At 38.4% G+C, this 18,896-nt stretch overlaps 1 pseudogene; it reads right to left on the bottom strand.

Annotated features, from left to right (window-relative positions):
- Positions 1 to 472: 472 nt before the first annotated feature.
- Positions 473 to 18,073, bottom strand: LOC116896003 (annotated as a pseudogene).
- Positions 18,074 to 18,896: the final 823 nt, after the last annotated feature.

Raw genomic sequence — 18,896 nt, forward strand, 5'->3', positions numbered from 1 at the left:
ACTGGTTTATATTATGCCCTGTAAGTGGCTGGTCTCACCTAACAGGAACAGTACAATGGAGCAGAGAAGGCATTCTGAACTATAAGGAGAGGTTACAAGATAAGAAAAGTATAGAGTAAAAAGAACTTGTCAAATATGTCAGAGGGAAGGAGGTTATCCCAAATGATCAGAGAAATAAGAATTGAAGGAGACCTCACAGGGAATGAAACTGTTATAACACAGTGAGGGGCAGAAAGAAGTGAAGGAAAGAAATGGCTGGGAAAGGGAGATTTGTACTAGAGCAGGGGATCCAGATAATGAGGAGTCACCAGAAAGTCAATGAATTATATAAGTATTATAAAAATAAACAGAAATACTAAGAACAACTGGCGGTCCACGGGTGGCTAGAGGAAACCGGAAGTTCCTTGTGTTAGGTGGGGAAAAGCCCTTAAAGAGTCAGAGTTCCCAACATCCTCCCAGGTCAAACCTAACATTATGACTTCTTTTCCTTCCATGTCCCACTCAGGGACCAGAACAACAAGCTCAGCACTTTCCTAAATAGCCACAAGGTGCCTACAGTGAACCCCAACAGAAACAATAGGACATCCAGCAGGTTCTGAACGTGCCATGGTGGTTGAAAGGCATGGGGCTTTAGGTGTGCCCCTCCCCCTGTTGGTAGGATGTGGTCAATCCAGCCCACCAGACTCGGGGTAGACGTCACAGGGTGGGAGTGCCTGATGGCTCTGGCAGCCATTGCTGTAGACTTATACCTATGGGCAAATACAGAGAGAACATGTTGGCAATGTGCTGTGCAATCTACTTGAGACCAGATAATATACACACGTGCACACCTGTGCACACACATACATACACATACTTGTTTCAAGGACATACCCATAGGTCAATGTCAAACAAAATTGTTGGCATACCCTTGACACTATCTACCTGGTTCCAACTAAACCTTTAATAAGAAGATAAAAATAAAAACCGTATACAGAGAGGATCAAAATTAACCCTTGAAGGGAAATTTGTTAAAATGACTATGTCTGGAAGGGATTGCACCTATGGTGCTGAAGGTATGCTCACATTAAGTACATTTGAACATATGGGACAGGATCTATATCTGATTAAGTGATTAGGACACATTGAAACCTGAGTATTTACTCCCATTTGGTTGTGAAATAATCATGCTAGATGGACAGGGGATATGTGGGTCACCTGTTCTTGTCTCACTTCTGCTAGATTTAGGAAAAGTTCCTCTATAACAGACTTGTCCTGAGGCCTAGAAACGGAGTGGAAACTGATCCACACTGGTTTTTCATGGTACATGCTTTCTAGGTGCTAGTGTGGAGCAGAAAATAATGACACACATGTTGGAGATGTTGCAAATCTTTCCAAATGTCAAGAAGAAAGTAGTGGATTATGGGTGAACTCAAGGGTAGGAAAAAATAGCTAAGTACATGGTCTCCTAAGAGGACAACATTAGAGAGATGGTTCTATGAGAAGCATCACAAAACCTTAGGAGGGGAGACCGACCATATGAAGCATATGCAAAGATCCTTGTTGTGGTTCGAATGAGACTGACCGCCCCCCCACAGGCTTATATATTTGAATGTTCATTTTCCAGTTGGTAGTCTGTTTAGGAAGGATTAATCTTTTTTTTTTTTTTTTTTTTTTTTTTTCTTTTTTTTTTATTAACTTGAGTATTTCTTGTGTACTATTTACTATGTTAGAGGAAGTTTTCACTGGGGGGTCACCAGAGGTTTCAAAAAAATCCACACAAGGTCAGTCCATGTAGCCTAATCTCTTGTCTCTTTTGTTGTACTAGCTCCTTCACCTACAGGTCAGGATGTATATTCTGCTGGCAGGCTACTGCTCTAGGATACCATGCCTGCTGCTCTGTGTGGGGCAGGCTCTGAATGGTGTTCCCCTCTGTTTTTAATCTTCTGCCCCCCCCTGCCATGAAGGGGTCATCCGTCTTGAACTAACCTCTAAGCTGTTCAAGCAAGCCCCAATTACATCTTATTTGTTGATAGCTTTGATCATGGTACCTCTTCCCAATAGATTAGTAACCAAGACAGACAGTTTGAGTCAATGAGGAGTCTGCAGGTATCTCATAAATAAGCTGAAAGATCCTGTGTAGATCAATCACCAGACCAAAGCAGGTAGAAGCATATTCTCTGCACCTCACCTAAAGGAAAGGCAGGCCCTTCAAGAACCACCCACATGCTCTTAACATATCCCACACAATTCTTGTTTCCCTGGAAAACAGATCATACTTGTCCCTGTGTTAGACCTGCATTCAGCCTAAGGAACTACAACCCCAGAGAGCTGCATACCTCTTGTCTTTTATGACTTCTTTCATTGTGAGCACAAACATCTCTGCCTTGAGTGTCTGTATCTGAATAGAAACACCAATGGTCTTTGCTTCTACTCAGACCATGTTTTCAGGTTGGTCTCCAAAAACAGTAATCCCCATCATAGGTAGTCCATGCTGGATGGCCTCATTTATACTGTTCAGTTCCCCATGGGTGACAAACAGATGGATTCTAGGATGAGCTGTTGCAAAAGAGAAAGACGGTTCAAGATTTCAGTATAAAAAGGTTCAGATACCAGGTAAAACAGCAGAGCCAAGAAATAGCAGTGGAAATGCAAAATGCACTGAAATGAAAGCCTCTTTCCTAAACGGCTTTCCTAGTGCATTCCAAAGCAGAGATCTCACTTCTTATCAAAGAATCTTCTCTTGGAAGCACATGGGGACCATTCCAGAAAGCCACAACTAGTCAAAATGTATAGAACAGCCGACTGTGGGGTGTCTGGCTCTGACTGACACACCCACAACACATCTCCTGCACTTAAGCCTCCGGACACATCCCAGATAAGTGAATGGCAAGATCCTAAGAGCCAGAGCATCAGGAAGTCCTTGTAACTATGATAGGGAAATTATACCCACAAAATCTCAACAACACAGCTTTCTAACCTGAACAACAGCATCAATTGACATCCTAATATTCATGGGATATCATGGAGTGACTAGATAAAGAGTGACAGACAATTAACAGCTGAGAGAGAAAGAATTAGCTTCCCCCAGGAATGAGCCCCCTGATTGGTTTTATCCAATAGGAAGTGGTCAGCACTAAAAACATATACATGCAGGCAACACTGGCCAGACTCAGATGGTCGTATTTATACATTCACGCACACACACACACACACACACACACACACACACACACACACACACATACGCATATACATATACATATAGGTAACAGAATAATTAGAGAATGCTCTGTGAATTGGGGAGGAGGTAGGTGAAGGGTGATATGGGCAGAGTAGGTGAAAGAGGAGGGGTGGGGAAATAATGCAATTATATTTTAATTAAATGAAAAATATAAATTACAAAGGGAATATTCCAGAATGCAAAGTTCATTCAACTCACCACAGATTCAGTCCAGATAATGGACTTCAGTCCAGAATCATGTAGGTCTGAGAAGTCAGAGACAGCTTCAGAGGCAAGTGACAAAAAGGCATGTCCCCTGTCCTTGCACTAATCCATTTCCCTGCTGTTAATGCTTTCTTCATTTTTCTCACCCATGCTTTCTCTCGCTTTGCACATCTGCTTTCTCATTAACTCTATCCTCTGTGTGTTGCTTCCTCTATTTGGAGAGAGGCTTGCTGTATGGGCACGGTAGGCTTTCACTTCTGTATTTACAGGCCTTGCCCATTGCTCCATGCTGAGGGCAAGCTACTTTATTATTCACGATTATAAAGAATTTATCTCAGACTGTGTTTCGTGTGGAATCTACTCATGTTCCCCGAAAAGTAAGTCCTTCCGCTGTCATGTAGCTACAGTTTTACTAAAAAGCACCTTTGTCCAAAATTCTCCAGCTAATTTTCAGCCATAAACTCATTTTGAAACTCTGATCTAGTCATTTAGTGTGGCAGAGGTCAGTCTCCATATGGCAATACAGAAAGGAGAACAATTATTTGAAACATAAAGAACTCTCTCTTGCTTAATGACTCAATGTCTCAGTATTATATCTGAAGTTATTCAGGTTGACGTGCAGGTAATTTCCTGTGGCCTCAAACCCTTTAAACTTCAATAAGAAGATTTGTGTTTTTCAAACCTTAATGGACAAATAGTTTGTGTCTGCATGTTTGCATTCATATTCATGCCCCGCCTGTGCCATGCAAGTATTCATACAGACATTGCAAGCCTACAAGCTGGACTCTATCCCTGCAGTTCACATGTCTAGGATCAGATTACAACAACTATATTCAGTTTAGATGCTGTTCAAAGAAGAAGTTTATTTGGCGACTTGAGACCTTTCCTGAGTTGAAAAGGAAATAGAAATTGGGGTTACATCCAGTCTGAAGCACAGCCTGATTCCCTGAGAACTCCAGCCAGCTTCTTCCCTGCCTTCTGGAGACTTATCTTTGTGATCAGCCTCTTCCTCTACCAATATCAGTGTCCATCAAGACACTGGGTGAGTCCACAAAACACGCAAATGGGAGTAAACCAGCAGATCCAGGTCATCCTTACCCAACAGGTCATTCTGAGGAATCCAGTCCACTATTTTGACATTTGGGGCCAATCTCACATCTTCAGGCCAATGAGAGTCCTTACATATCCATAGCACGCTCTGAGGGAGGTGAGCAAAAGCACTGTTCATCCCTTAATAATTTCCTTGGTCTCGTGCATGGTTGCTATGGAGCCCAGGGCCACAAGGACAAAACCTGAGTCTCCAAACTGAGTGATAAAATTCTCCAAGTCCTGGAAGAATCATAGAGGGAAGAGGCAAAGGTCGTGGTTTGTAAAAGCCAAGGCAGCATGATGTGAAAGTCAGCCAGGTATTGAATAAATCCATGCTTCATCCTTTCACAGGCCCTGTGCGGCTGGGTCACGTGTGCTGTGTTCACGTTTATGGTTATCTGGATTTATTAGGAGCCATTTTATGAGATTTGCCAACATATTCTCACATAAACACATATTTTTGAATTTTGTTATTTGTAGCCCTGGCTGGCCTCAAATTCAAAGATATTACCTGCCTCTACCTCCCAAGTCCTGGGGTAAAAGTTATGTGATACCACGCCCAGCCTAACCTATGTTCTGAATAATTAAGAATGACTGGAGCAACATCATTCATCTCACATGATGTTCTTATCACATAACATCCCTGCAAAAGTTCAAGATCCTGAATGTCTACCTCTAACAATATTCATGAAATTGGGAGTTCGGACGGTTGAGGACATCCTTCTACACTGAAATGTTAACTGCAGTATCAGACTCGCCATCTCTTCTATTGAAGGCTATGGGGGAAAGGAGATTTGAGGGGTTTCCATGCTAACTAAAAGATGCCAGTGTTTCTGACAATGCAGTGAGAATTCTTGAATTAAAAATAAAAGGAGCGATTGACCTTGAGTATAAGTTGGAAGTCCACAAATGAACTTAGTGTCATAAGAATTGTGAGCAGGATGGATCCTGTCAAATGTACCACCTGACATATTTTGCTTCATTGTTCCATGATATTCTGATTTTACTGACCTTTAAATATTTCATCTCCTGTTTTACTGTTTGAGGCCATGACATAGAAAAAGGAAAATATCTTTACCGTACTAACCATCAGGGCTAACCTCAGATTGGTGTGGTGTTGATGTATATTGCCCACACTGTGGGGTTCTTATTCAAGTGACACTTGTACATTGAAAATATATGCATTGTAAAGTAAAAACATACATTAATTTAGTATAATCGTTATGTTACCACCAGTCCTATATGATTTCTAAACCTCTTATTGAGTAAGCATTCATTCTCCATGTCTTCATTTCCTCAGCCCTAAATTCACCAATGTGATTATTTTGTCTCTATGCGTGCATATTATTAAAATTACACACAAGTGGTAATATACATCATATGCCATTTTTGTTGTCCACTATACTTTGAATACAACTTTGAAGTGTATCCACATTATATTATATACCACAATACTTTTTGTGCAAGAAAAATATTAACACATATCACTCAATTTGGTTTTGTTGATGTTGTTGTTATTGTTGTTGTTGTTCCCTTATCCATTGCTCAATATCTGATTTGATTCACCTTGAACCTCTTATGAATTACCATACAAATGAATATATGTATAAGATTTCACTTGAATAACTGCCTTTTTTTTAATTGTTTAAGATATTTTGCTAGGAAGAGACTGACTTGATATGGCAATTCTATATCTAGCAATTTGTGGCAACTTTGAACTATTGTGAATATCAGTTGTACCAGTTTATATTTATTGTATAAATATACTATATGAAAATCTTTCACACAGTCAGTTGTATATAATGTATTATTTTCTGGTTTTCTTCTAGGCTTAATACCAAGAAAAGTAAATTCATCGAATGGATTGAGAACTACTCATTCCTGTGGAGTTTCCTCAATGATTTAAAGTACTGAGGTAAACATTTACTTAAACATTTCATTTAATTCAAAATTATTCTGCGTGGCCCTAGTTTATTTTTTATATACTAGTACTTTTTTAATGACATAAGAAAAACAGGGAAGTACAAAAAATTGTGATAGACTGATAGTGGACTTCAAATACATATTTTATGACTGACTTTCTTTAAAAGAATTGGTCTGAGCTAATGATACATTTATTGATTCATAATAAAATTAATGTTTAAAGTGTCTAAAATTGTGCATTTAATTTTCAATTCATTTTCAGGCCAGCACCTTTAGAACAACTGATTAACTCAATCAGACATCTATTACCTATCTTTGTTAATATCAAACAACCTGTGCAATTAGATAGTTGAAAACTACTGAATGGCGTATTTATTTGCTAAATATAATTAAATGTTCATTATTATGCTAGTTGTACAATTATTTACAAATATGGCCTATTAGCATCCCCTGACAGATTTAGTGGACATTGAGGTATCCCTCAGTCACCCCCCAGGGGATGGTTTCCTATCCCCAGCAAACTTTTTTTGAAGATTTGGCTGTCTGGTTGTTTCTCACTCATTCTATGATATAGGCTGTAATACTATCTCCCAGTCAGTCATATATACTTTCTTTCCTTGAATTCATCACCTTTGAGTTTCTGCATCATCTGAACATCCTCCCCAGTCTTCCCAGTTCCCCTTGCCTTGGTCTGTTAATACAGCTTTCTATGACTGTTGCTCTAACTCAGTGTCCATTCAATTTTGCTTTCTTAGGTTTGGGAATTCAGTTCACATTCTCTCCATAACTGACATAGCTGTCCCTTCTCTTTTTGGCAAAATCCTGACTCATTGCTTCTCAAATCAAATGGGTGTTCTTTCAGGCTGATCTTCATCCTCTGGATAGCTCAAATCCTACAGATTTGGGTGCCATGAATTCCTTAAAGTACACCTTGCAGAAACCAAGTAAGTATTGTATTCCGCATTTCTTATAGATCATCTCTATATTTTATTTTATCTTCTCTGAAAATTTAAAGAATGATTCATTCACTTTACTTTTCCAGGTACAGAGTCAAATAATTGTTTTTGACTGTTTTCTTTCTGCATTTTTTATATACAAAGATGCTTATTAATTTAAAATTCACTAAAACATCTACATATTTTCTTTTTAATTTTTTAAATTTGTTTTTACTTATTAACTTTACATCCCAATCACTGCCCCCTCCAAGTTACCCCTTCCCACGATCCTTCTCTGTCCCCCTCCCCTTCTCCTCTGAGTAGGTTGGGGCCCCTGGCTATCCCTCCACCCTGGCACTTCAAGTCTCTGCAATGCTATTCTCTCCCACTGAGAGACTGGCCCATTTTACATGAAAAATTTTGGTTAGTGATACAATCAACATTCTAGCTGCAGATTTGCTATTTGTTCTTGAGTTAATTTTATAGATGTATATATAATTTGTACTTTTAATTTATCCACTCAACTAGGTCATATACCTAGATAATAAATCATGTCTGTAGACTTTGTAAATCTTATTGTTTAGAGTAATAATCTTTAAGTCTTCCCAGTTACCAGTTATCGGACACCAGGACAGCTATCAATCAACAGTAACTAGCGTAGCTGTTCCATAAAATCCAGGACTACTGGGAGGCAAAAAGAAGCACAGACTTTGTACCATATAAGCAGGTCTTCAACTTTGGAGTTGAGCAAGTTCTAGCATTATAATTTTAGATGTAGCTCTTGAGTGTGTCCCCTGCTTCAGCCTAGTTCTGTCAGGGGCTCATCTGGCAGGTGACCATTTCAACCTATAACCTAGAGGTCTCTACATAAGATCCAAACTGACAAATTAAAATAAAAACACCAACTTTTAATGAAGAGCTAATACTAACCTTTATGGAACCAGTTCGTGGCAAAAGAGGATTCATGCAATAGCAGGGCCAGTCAAAGACTAAGAGTCTATTCCCACGGCCCCAATAAAGTATGACTTACTTCATAAAGTATGACTACTACCAATGCAATGAAGGTATCTACATGAAACCCATACCAAGACCTAAGGTTTAACTCACTTGTGGTATTGGCTTAATAGGCTTGTCCAGTAAACCTCCAACATAAAGAGTATTGGGAAGCAGGGGCCGAGCCAACTCTAAGGTAAAGTCAGAATTAAGAAACCACAGCTCTGCTTTCTGTAAAAGATGAGACAAAACTGGTCGAGAGCTTTCTTCAAAATGCTCCCACATGGTGCTGTCAAACTGAGAATGTATTTTCTTTTGTATCATACAGAGATCAATACTCATCAAAAAATTCTTTACTCAGCCCCAGAAGTCCATTTTGTCAGTCAGGAGAGAACCGGACATTAGAACATAAGACAAAGGGTTTGGGAGTCCAAAGTCTATACTGCTAGACAGTATAGGAAGAAAAACTACAAATGGTTTTCCAATCTTCTCAGCAACCAGGAAAGAACAGAGATCAACTGCATTAAAATACAACAAGTCAAAGTTCTCATTCCTTAAGGAATCCATGATGTCACTTCTGCTTAGCAAGTGACTGCATAAAGTCCCATAGTGTTCATATAGCTTTAAGATGGCTTGGAATTCCTGTCTGGAATAGGAAAGTATAACAAATATGGTAGGAGATGTTAATTTTACACTGTTCTCTAATATACACACAGAGAATATAAGATTGCCACCACTTTGTAAACTATTAGCTCCAAATCTGGTGACCTATTATTCATATTTCTGCCTTCTAAAATGTTTCCTCTTCCTCTCATTCCATTTTCCCCACTTATTAAAAACCCCATCACCATCAATGTAAATACAGTTCCCTCTTTGTTTGATGTTACTGACCATAAGTCTGCTTCTCCATGTAAGTGCTCAATTCTGTTATTTTTTTCTTTAAACCACATTTATATAAGTTCTTAATGACTGTATTATTTCCCCAACAATCTGTGCAACTTGGCGACCACTTCCACACTGATGATAGCAACTGTTTTTAAGCCCTGTGCACCTTATATTTTATCAATTGCTTCACAGAGGGAACTTCTATAATATTAGAATTTTTTTAAAAAAACATCTCAGAAATAGGATTTTCTTCTTTTTATCCTAGAAATTAAGCTATTAAATATAAAACTACAAGAGTCATTAAGTCTTTATTTTTATGTAAGAATGCATGCTGACATAACTACTCTTAATTGATAATGTTGCAAGTCTGGACATGCCTAGTAATGACTCTTCTAGGAACTCTGAAATATTCTTCACATAATTTTCTGTATTTAAAAAATCCTTTTCTATAAAACTAGAGAAATGGATGACAAAATTCCTGCATAGAGAATGTAATAAAGCTCCTGCTATCTCAAGATCACAAGCATCCTGGTCCAAGTTGGGATTAGAGGATGTGCATCTAAACAGTGCTACAACTAGTATGGTGCAACATCCCACGATAAAATCCCTCACAAGGTCAGACACCAGGATCACTTAGACCTCTGCCTCTTGTGCAGAGAACTTCACGTCCCAATGTGGACTTGGTGGTTTAAGATTTTCACCCATCCATTTCTCTAGTTTTATAGAAAAATGTTTGGGCCATGTAGAGGTTTTAATATTTAATAGATACAGTCTAATGGAAGGTGTTTGGGAGCCCTTCTAAGGTGATTAGGATAGTTCTCATGGGACCCAAGTTCCTTCTCAAGAAATTATTATAAAACAAGTAACCTTACCCTCTCAATGGGCACAAATATACACATTACCATGGTGCCATTCACCAACATTCTTACAATGAGTTCAGCTGATATTGGTACCATTACCTTGAAGTTCCTAAGCTATATCCCAAATAAAAACTTATAAAATAACTATCTGTAATTATGATGCCTTATTTCTCTGAAATAAAAACTGAAATCTCTATCTTGGATTCTTTAAATATGTAATATATAAAAGTTGTACATAAAGTCTTGTAAGACAGACATAGATATAATAGATCCCTCTTCCTACAAACATGTTCATTAATAGATCAAAGACAACACAGACTGAATGAGTGCTGATAAGAATTTTTCCACTCTACTGCTGCCCTGCACCAGTTTTTATCCCTCCATTCTATCATTCATCCAACCAACCATGTGTCCATCATCCAACATTTACACTTCAACTTTCCTTTTAGCCATCCATTTATCCATCCACCCATCTATCCATCCACCCATCCACCCATCCACCCATCCATCCATCTACCCATCCATCCACCCATCCATCCATCTACCCATCCATCCACCCATCCATCCATCTACCCATCCATCCACCCATTCATCTATCTACCCATCCATCCACCCATCCATCCTCCCCCATCCACTTACCCATTCATCCAAACATCCTTTTCTCTTTAATTCATTCATGTATTTTTGTATGACTTTATTCATGACATTTTGGTTCAGAGATTTGATGCAAATTACCTGCCATGAAGGCTTTCTTTTACAAGGAAATCAAATTGGTTTTGAATTCTATTTCGTTGATCTTCAGGTGGAACCCAATTAATCACCTGGTATGAATTTTTCTGTTTGTCTAAACCTGAAAAAATACTGATTAGTTTAAAAAGTAAATGTATAACAAAATGGGGTTTTACATTAATATCATGATACAAAATAATTTACTTTATTAGCTTCATATCTATGAAAATTGGTATTTGAAATACTCCACTTTGTCCCTTTTCATTCATTTGACTTTATATCTAAGTGATATTCATTGAGACTTTATAATGACTCACAATGTATTCTATGATAATTTGGGCATATTTCCATTTACCAACCCCATTTAAAGGAATACCTGTTATCTCCACTAAACATGAAAAAAAACAAAACAAAACAAAACAGAGGCATACTAGTGTGGGATACTAGTCAAGTCTGAACACACATTTAAGTAGTGTTTAGAACACATCTGGGGTTCCAAAGTTTCATTTTTTTATTCTTTTCCAAAACAAAAAAAACAAACAAAAAAAAAAAAACCTAAAAATACTTTTGTTCCTTAAATCGCAATAGAAAATAGTTTAGGGTTTATTAATTTTTGATTACTTGACAGAGTATTGTACTAGCCGCATAACTCTGAATGGCTTTGAATCACAGTTCACCTTCCAAAGGCTCCTAAATACTGGAAGCAAATGAATTTCTACTTCACTTAATACAAGCATCTTTTATTATTCATTCAAAATGTTTGTCATTACCCTCTGAATGTTTGCATTATGACCATTTTCAAGTCCCACTTCTCATTTAAGTTTTTGTATCTTATCTAGAACACTAAAGAAAAGCCCCAACTGTACCACTTTGGATGTTAATTTTAATTTCAAGGCAATCAAACAAGGCCAGGACAGAAGAATCCTCACCTGAACTCTACTCTGGACTTCAGTAATTTGCATTTGGAGACAGAATGTGGAATTGGGTCCTGCAGTTTAGCTTTGTGTTTCTTTGATATCTCAAAAGGAACCAAGCTTCTCAGTTGCAGTTTTAGCTATGTCTCACAGTATCAGAGACATTCACCAGTCATATACGGTCAAGAAGTACATTAGGCAAAGTGTTCAAAAACGACATATATGTGTAAAGTGGCACATGTATCAGGATGTACCATCTGCCGCACAATAAAACAGAAGGCATGGTATTTCCAGGGGAGAATGATGTAATTATAATCTCAAAAATTAACAAATTATTAAAAAAAATAAAACCTTGGAATCACTGATGAGCTCTGGGATGCTTGTCTTTGTAGGTGAAGAAGTTATGTGACAAATACCTAGTCCTATTACATGAAGTAAGTGAGATGGACATTAATGTTTTAGAAGCAAACAGTGACACTTAATCAGCCGGGCATGGTTACCATAATGGATAGTGAATCCAAAGTAGTATTTACAGTAGTCTGAGTCACAGGGAATTATGGCATATACTAATTTAGCCTGACATTTCTCAAAGAGAAGCAAATGAACCAGCTAATATGTTGCTAATAGACCAGTATATGTAGGAGTTCCAAAACGCAGGCATGGAGAATGGAGCAGAGCAGAGACTGAGTGAATGGTGCACCAATAACTGGCCCAGCTTGAGACCAATCCCATGGGGAAGCACCAGCCTTTAACACTACTAAATATACTCTGTTATGCTTGCATACAGGAGAATGTTTTCTTTTGAGAGGCTCCACACAGCAGCTGACCCCAGCAGATGCAGACACCCACAGGCAAACAGTGGATGGAGCTTGGGGACTCTTGTGGAAGAGTAAGAGGAAGGATGAGGGCTCTGAAGGGGACAGGAACTCCACAGGAAGACCAACAGAGTCAACTAACCTGGACTTTGGAGCTCTCAGAGTCTCAACCACAAACCAGAGAATGTACGGGGGCTAGCCTAGTCCTCTTGGCTCATATAGAGCACATGTGCAGCTTGACCTTCATGTGAGTCCTGAACAACTGGAACAGAGGCTATCCCAAAAGCTGTTGCTTATAAGTAGGATATGTTCTAGTAGCTGGGCTGCCTTGTCTGGCTTCAGTGGGAGAGGAAACTCCTAGCTCTGCAGAACTTCAAGTGTCAGGGTGGGGGTTGGGGCCTACCATGAGCTCACCGAGGGGATGGGGAAAATGTGGGAGGGGTGCCCAGGAGGGGGACAGTGAGTAGAATATATATATATATATGTATATGTATATATATATATGTATATATATGTATATATATGTATATATATGTGTGTGTGTATCTTGAAAAAAAATAATTGTAAGTTCCATTGACGATCGAAATTAAAAGTTACACTTGATATGCCTACAATGTGTAGGAATGTGAGGACACTTTCTATTATTTGTGTTGTGCTTTCATACCATAGTTTGGTTACTATTAATTGAATTTATTTTAGTTTTTTCTCTATCAGATAAAATAAATTGTATTGCTGGGGGGACAAAAGAATTCCAAGTATGGGAATCAAAATCAAATAACTTGAAGAGGAAGAGGAGGAAGGGGAAGTGGAAGAGGGAGAGGGAGAGGGAGAGGGAGAGGGAGAAGGAGAAGGAGAAGAAAGGAAAAGGAGAAGGAGAAGGAGAAGGAGAAGGAGAAGGAGAAGAAATGACTTTAAGGGTCTTCACAACAACCAAATAACAAATAGTTAAGATCTAGAAAGGAGGATATGATTAAATCCATCTGTAGAGGTAAAATTCATTGGATCTTATGCAAATGTTCACTAAAGGAGAACTCAGCAAATGAAGCATTAATAAAGAGTAGACATTGATTCATTCTGAGGATAACAATTTTCCCCAGCTGGTCTTGTCATTGCAGAGTGGTTCAGAGACATAGAAGCCATGTTCATAAAAATAGAGGCAACAGCAGAATGCTCAATTGGCCAATAACACTGACACTTTTGCTGTTATTATTTTCTTTGTGTTTTTGACAACAGGGTTTCTCTGTGTATCTTAGCTGTCCTGGAACTTGCTTGTGTCCTGGGCAATATTCTACAACAAACTAGGAATATGTTTATACATACCTAATATGTGATGCTGTTTCTCCAATTGCAAGGATACTCAATTTTGGGGATCAAGGACTATAAATGAGAGAAGTGCCACCTCTGGCTGCTTTAAGGATTCATTGGCAGTATTTTGTTTTTTGTTCTGGATGACTATTTCTCCTTTAGAGGTCTTGTTGCAGGAGAGGAATGCGACCAGTGAAGATGCAAACTCAAAGGCACTATAGCACCCTCCCCATCTTTGTCCTATCTAGCCTCTGAACCAATGGTAAAGGAAAAGTGTTGTTCTGATTAGAATGATAATTCATGCACTCATTACTTCATACTCAATTCAATGCTCAAGAGGGCATTCAGTTGTATCATATGTGGGAGTTGAACAAGAGAAAGCTCAACTTAATACCTATGTACATTACATGCCTGATAATTAAAGCCAATGGCCCAGACAATGTTTATTCTTCCAGAACAGTTTAAAATGGCCCAACTCTTTAGGAAATAATTTTATGTAAAACACTTGTATTTCAGGCACTGCAATCTTAGTTGTTAAACTAAAGAAAAGAAAGTTTATGTTTATGCAAAAGGCATTATGCAAATAAAGCACTGCATGATAAACACTAAAGAATTACTCTTAAGTATACGAATAAAATTTTATCATAATGTGAATAAATAACAATAGAATAAATAATAATGGAAAAATAAAAGCGAATATAGCCTCTGATATTATTTATATAGAATTTTTAGTAAGAAAAGAGACACCTAGTAAAATATTAGCAACTAACCAGCAGTGAATATTGTCAAGAAAGATCGCCAAAACCAATGATCGCAAAAACTTAGGTGCGAACAAAATCTGTAATGACAAATATATAGTCATATCTTAGTAACATTGATATGATTGTAACCTATGCCCAATGTTTGATTTTGTTCAGCTCATGATATAATGGTAACACTTGAATGACTTTTAAAGAAAAGAAGAAAACATTAATTTGTGGCCAAAATAACTTAACTACAAGACAATTTACATTTCTATTTCAAACCAAAAGTAAAGGGGATAGGAACTACTTATATAAAAATGTTTTTATACGTTGCACACCAAAAACTGGAGGGAGTTTATTATTTGGTTGAGTAGTTTTTATAATAGAGTTTATGTAAGAGGTCAAGTGTCCATCCTGGGTGGAGGATACTAAACTTAAAAAGTCAAAGGGACAGCTGGAGTTAACCAAAGAGAACAGCATGGAGAGAGCCAAACAATGCAAAGTCTTGAAGAGAAAGCTTCCAAAATGAACTCAATACATATATGACGGCTCCTTCTCAGACAAACAATGACCTGCTGAAAAAGCTCCAATTCAGTGATGTCCAGAGGTCACACGTGGTCTATCTCAAATGCCCAACTCATGTTTGTTCCAATTGTTAATATTTAGTGAGTATTTACAGAAGTCTTCCAATTGTTTTTGAAATAGGGAACATTTATGTTGCCTCTCTATGATTATCTCTCTGAGGATTACAATAGTTGCAAGAAAAGTTATTGTATTTTAAGTTCCACAAAACCCAGAACTATGAGATCAACTCTCCCCTATACAATACATTGACAATATATATAAGACTCTGTACATCTTACTACACTAAAGAAAGTGAGAAGCATTCGTAAAAAAAGAGAAAAATTCAGGATTCCAAACTGTGAGTTGAGGATGTGTAGCATCTGGGTTCCAATCTGCTACCTACTCACTGAAACAAGCGAAGGGTGATGGAAGGGGTGAAAGTAATCTAATGAGCAGAAGAGATCTAAAAACAGAATTCTGAGCTATGGGTTGTAAGCAGCCTCCAAGAATTACTGGAATGACTACAGCAGACCCTTATAAACAAAGAAGACAAGTCATTTCGGACATACACTCGGTAAACAATAAGGAACAGAATTCTGTGTTACAACAGGGAAAGAGCCCAGACTTCCAACCATTACATGTTCCTTTAAGGCACTTTCACACACTTCTGATTTATGTATCAATTGGAAAAAAATATTACCTATGACCCCTAAAAACCTTGCTTTCTATTTGTGTCTAAAGACACAAGTTTGTTAATAGCTATTCAAATGCTTCAATATCTTAAACTGATAATTTGGTTTTAAAAAAGTAGCAATCAGGACATTTTTGAAGTTTAGATAGAACGTTTTCATTTTACTTTCTTCTACAGAAAATGGTCTGTTGTGGTGCTGTGTGCCAGGGACTTTCCCCAGCAATCTCTGGCCCGACTAGGTGCTCGGCTTCAGGAGAAGGGAAGAGAACTCAGGCAGGGAGGGGGAACAGCTTTCCCTGCCCACTCTGCTGGTCCTTCTCCTTTCTGCTGCTGCACCTATGGTTGCTTGGGCTGGGCTGAGCCAGCAGGAGACTGAGTAGCCAGCAAGGGGTGCAAGGGAGCTTCTGGCAGTGATTTTTGGAGAGCAGATCTCTTCCCCAAGCGGTGGTGTTACAGCTCTTATGACAGAATCTCTCAGACAGTGCAGTAATTCCTGCAAACCTTTAATCCTTCTGAACATATTCTTAAACACAGTTCTTGGATGAGTCAATGTCTGACAGAAGGTACTTCTTATTGGTTTGAGAAGCTGCCATTTAGAATCCAAGTTCTCGAGACTCAAATGCATTTAGCAAAAAGTTTCTGTTCTTGATGTGAATTTTGTTTTCTATTTCATTAAGGAAAAAATATCAGGAAAAAAGACCTCTAAAGTAGATCTGAAGGATTCTAGACACACAATGGGCTGCAATAAAATTAATTTTGGAAAATGATAGGAACCTAAGGAGAGAGAAGCCAGAACAGTACAAGTGTCATCACATCAGTAGGCATGTCTTAAAGAAAACCAGATAGGGAGAGAAGTTATAGCAATTGTCAAATTTGGGGAGGTCAGAGTTGTTTAAGAGGTGAACCTATCATGATAATTAAAATTCTCTGGTTGTGGGACCTGAGGAGTAAGAGGAATTATGTTCATCTGCTGAAGCTTTATTTTTTATCTGTATTTGTGTGGTCAGAGATGACCCAAAACCTATAAAACAGGAACGTCTCTACTGTCTTTCTCATATTAACTTAGGAAAATCCTGGCAATCCAGGAGAAGAAATCGCAAGGAAGACAGTCATGCTCGTGGGTATTTGTGAGTAACAGTGCATTATCCTGAACAAAAGTGAGAATTTCAGCACTGCTCAAACCGGACAGATTCCTCCTGGAGATAGGAGAGAGGGCACAATGATCACAGCAGGGCAAAGATCATCATCCTTCCACTGTTCAAACAAAGTAAAAAGCTAGCTAAAAACAGTGCCTTTAGCACTCGAGAAGAGTTGAATCAGCTGTAATCTCTGTGTACTACACCAGAAGGGGTGGTGTAATCTTGTGAGAAGCTGAGAAAGGCTTTTTTCCCTAACAGGAAAGCAAAAGGTTACAGCTGACTTAGATGCAGTTACTCAATGGTTCACTCCAACACACACAGATTTGAATTCTAGGAGAGATCCAAAGAGCAATTTAGAAAAGGTTGGCGAAACGACTTACATTAAGTCTTTACTTATATTCTAAACCTTTGTGTTATGTTTCCTCTGTCCCCAAATAAAGGAAGATGCAGAATTAACAAGAATGAATGCCCTTCCAATTTTTCAGAAACTTAAGTAAAATACAGCAAGGCCCCAAAGAGCCCAACTCTCACTTATCCTTAGCCATTCTCCCTAGTTTTCTGTGAAGGAAAAGCACACCCAGACTGTGTTGTGCCAGCTAGCTCCTAACCCTGAAAATGCTCATTTTCTAATAGAAACCGAGATGTCCCTGCATGAAGTGTGGGGTGCACACTTGAATGTCTATCCTCTACCTAGAAAGAGATACTGGGTTTTCAAGCCTAAGGCCCCTGATATCCACCATTATCTTATGAAGATTTTAAAAGGAAAAGAAACTACTGGTGTCTCCAAAACTCCCATTCTTCACAGTAGGGTTTCCTCTGGGCCCTATAGTTTCCTACTTTTCTTCTTCCTGTCCAGCCTAAAGCCAGTTGGAAATTGACATGTCTGATGCTCTAAATTGCTCCTTCCCTCAGTCATAGATGCACAAGGAACCGACTTTCAGGATCCTGGATTTTTCCAGCAAAAAACACTTACCAAATGAAGTTATTGTCAGAATTTTGGCAGCTTCTGAAACCAGAAACCCAGGAAAACTCACGAGCAATGGAGTCTGCTGTCCAGCCATGCTCATTTGTAGAGCATCAGAAAGGCTGGTCTAATGTACCCTGATATGAACCTTTATATGTCTAAGGGACTCTGTGTGTCCATGTGTCACAGGTGCTGGCTATGAACTTGGGAAGCATTAACAGAGGTCTTCTTCCTATCTTCTCTGGGGGGGTGGGGATTTTTCATAATTTATTCTGTTCCCTCTTTCCCTATCAAGAATCAGTGTTGAAACAATCAGAGAACTGGTACCTGTTCCAGCTGTGTCCACAGAACTCCTCTATGCCTGGAAAAGTCTGTGAATTATAAATGTAGTCTTTAGAAATTATGTCAGTGACAAATTCTCAATGACGATACTCATGCATCATCTTGTGCTTTTGTGAACCTGTAACACTCCTCTGACTCGGATATTTCTCTGATTACAAATGTTAACATCTCAATTTTCATTATTCCAGATACCACTTTTGAATCTTCCAAGTTTTCTGTAATGGAAATCATTCCCAGACTGTGTTGTGCCAGCTCCAGGCCCTGTCAGCAACTTGAAAATGTTTGTTTTCTAGTGGAAACTGAAATGCCCCTGAAAGAAGTGTGGGGTTCACGCCTGAATGTTTATCCACTGCCTAGAAAGAGACACTGGGTTTTCAAGTCAAAAACCTCTGACATCAATCTCAAGCAAAGGGAAATATTGTATGAAGATTTTAACATGTTGGCATCTACAAGATTTCAACTGGAATCTATAAGGAGGACAGGTCCAATATTTTGCTTAGGGCTTCTAACAAGGTACATATTAATGAAATTGATTTTTGGGTTTTGTTCATTTTTAGTTTTAAAAAGAATGCAAGACA

The sequence above is a fragment of the Rattus rattus genome, chromosome 3 (genome assembly GCF_011064425.1).
Source record: "Rattus rattus isolate New Zealand chromosome 3, Rrattus_CSIRO_v1, whole genome shotgun sequence".
Classification (NCBI taxonomy): Eukaryota; Metazoa; Chordata; class Mammalia; order Rodentia; family Muridae; genus Rattus; species Rattus rattus.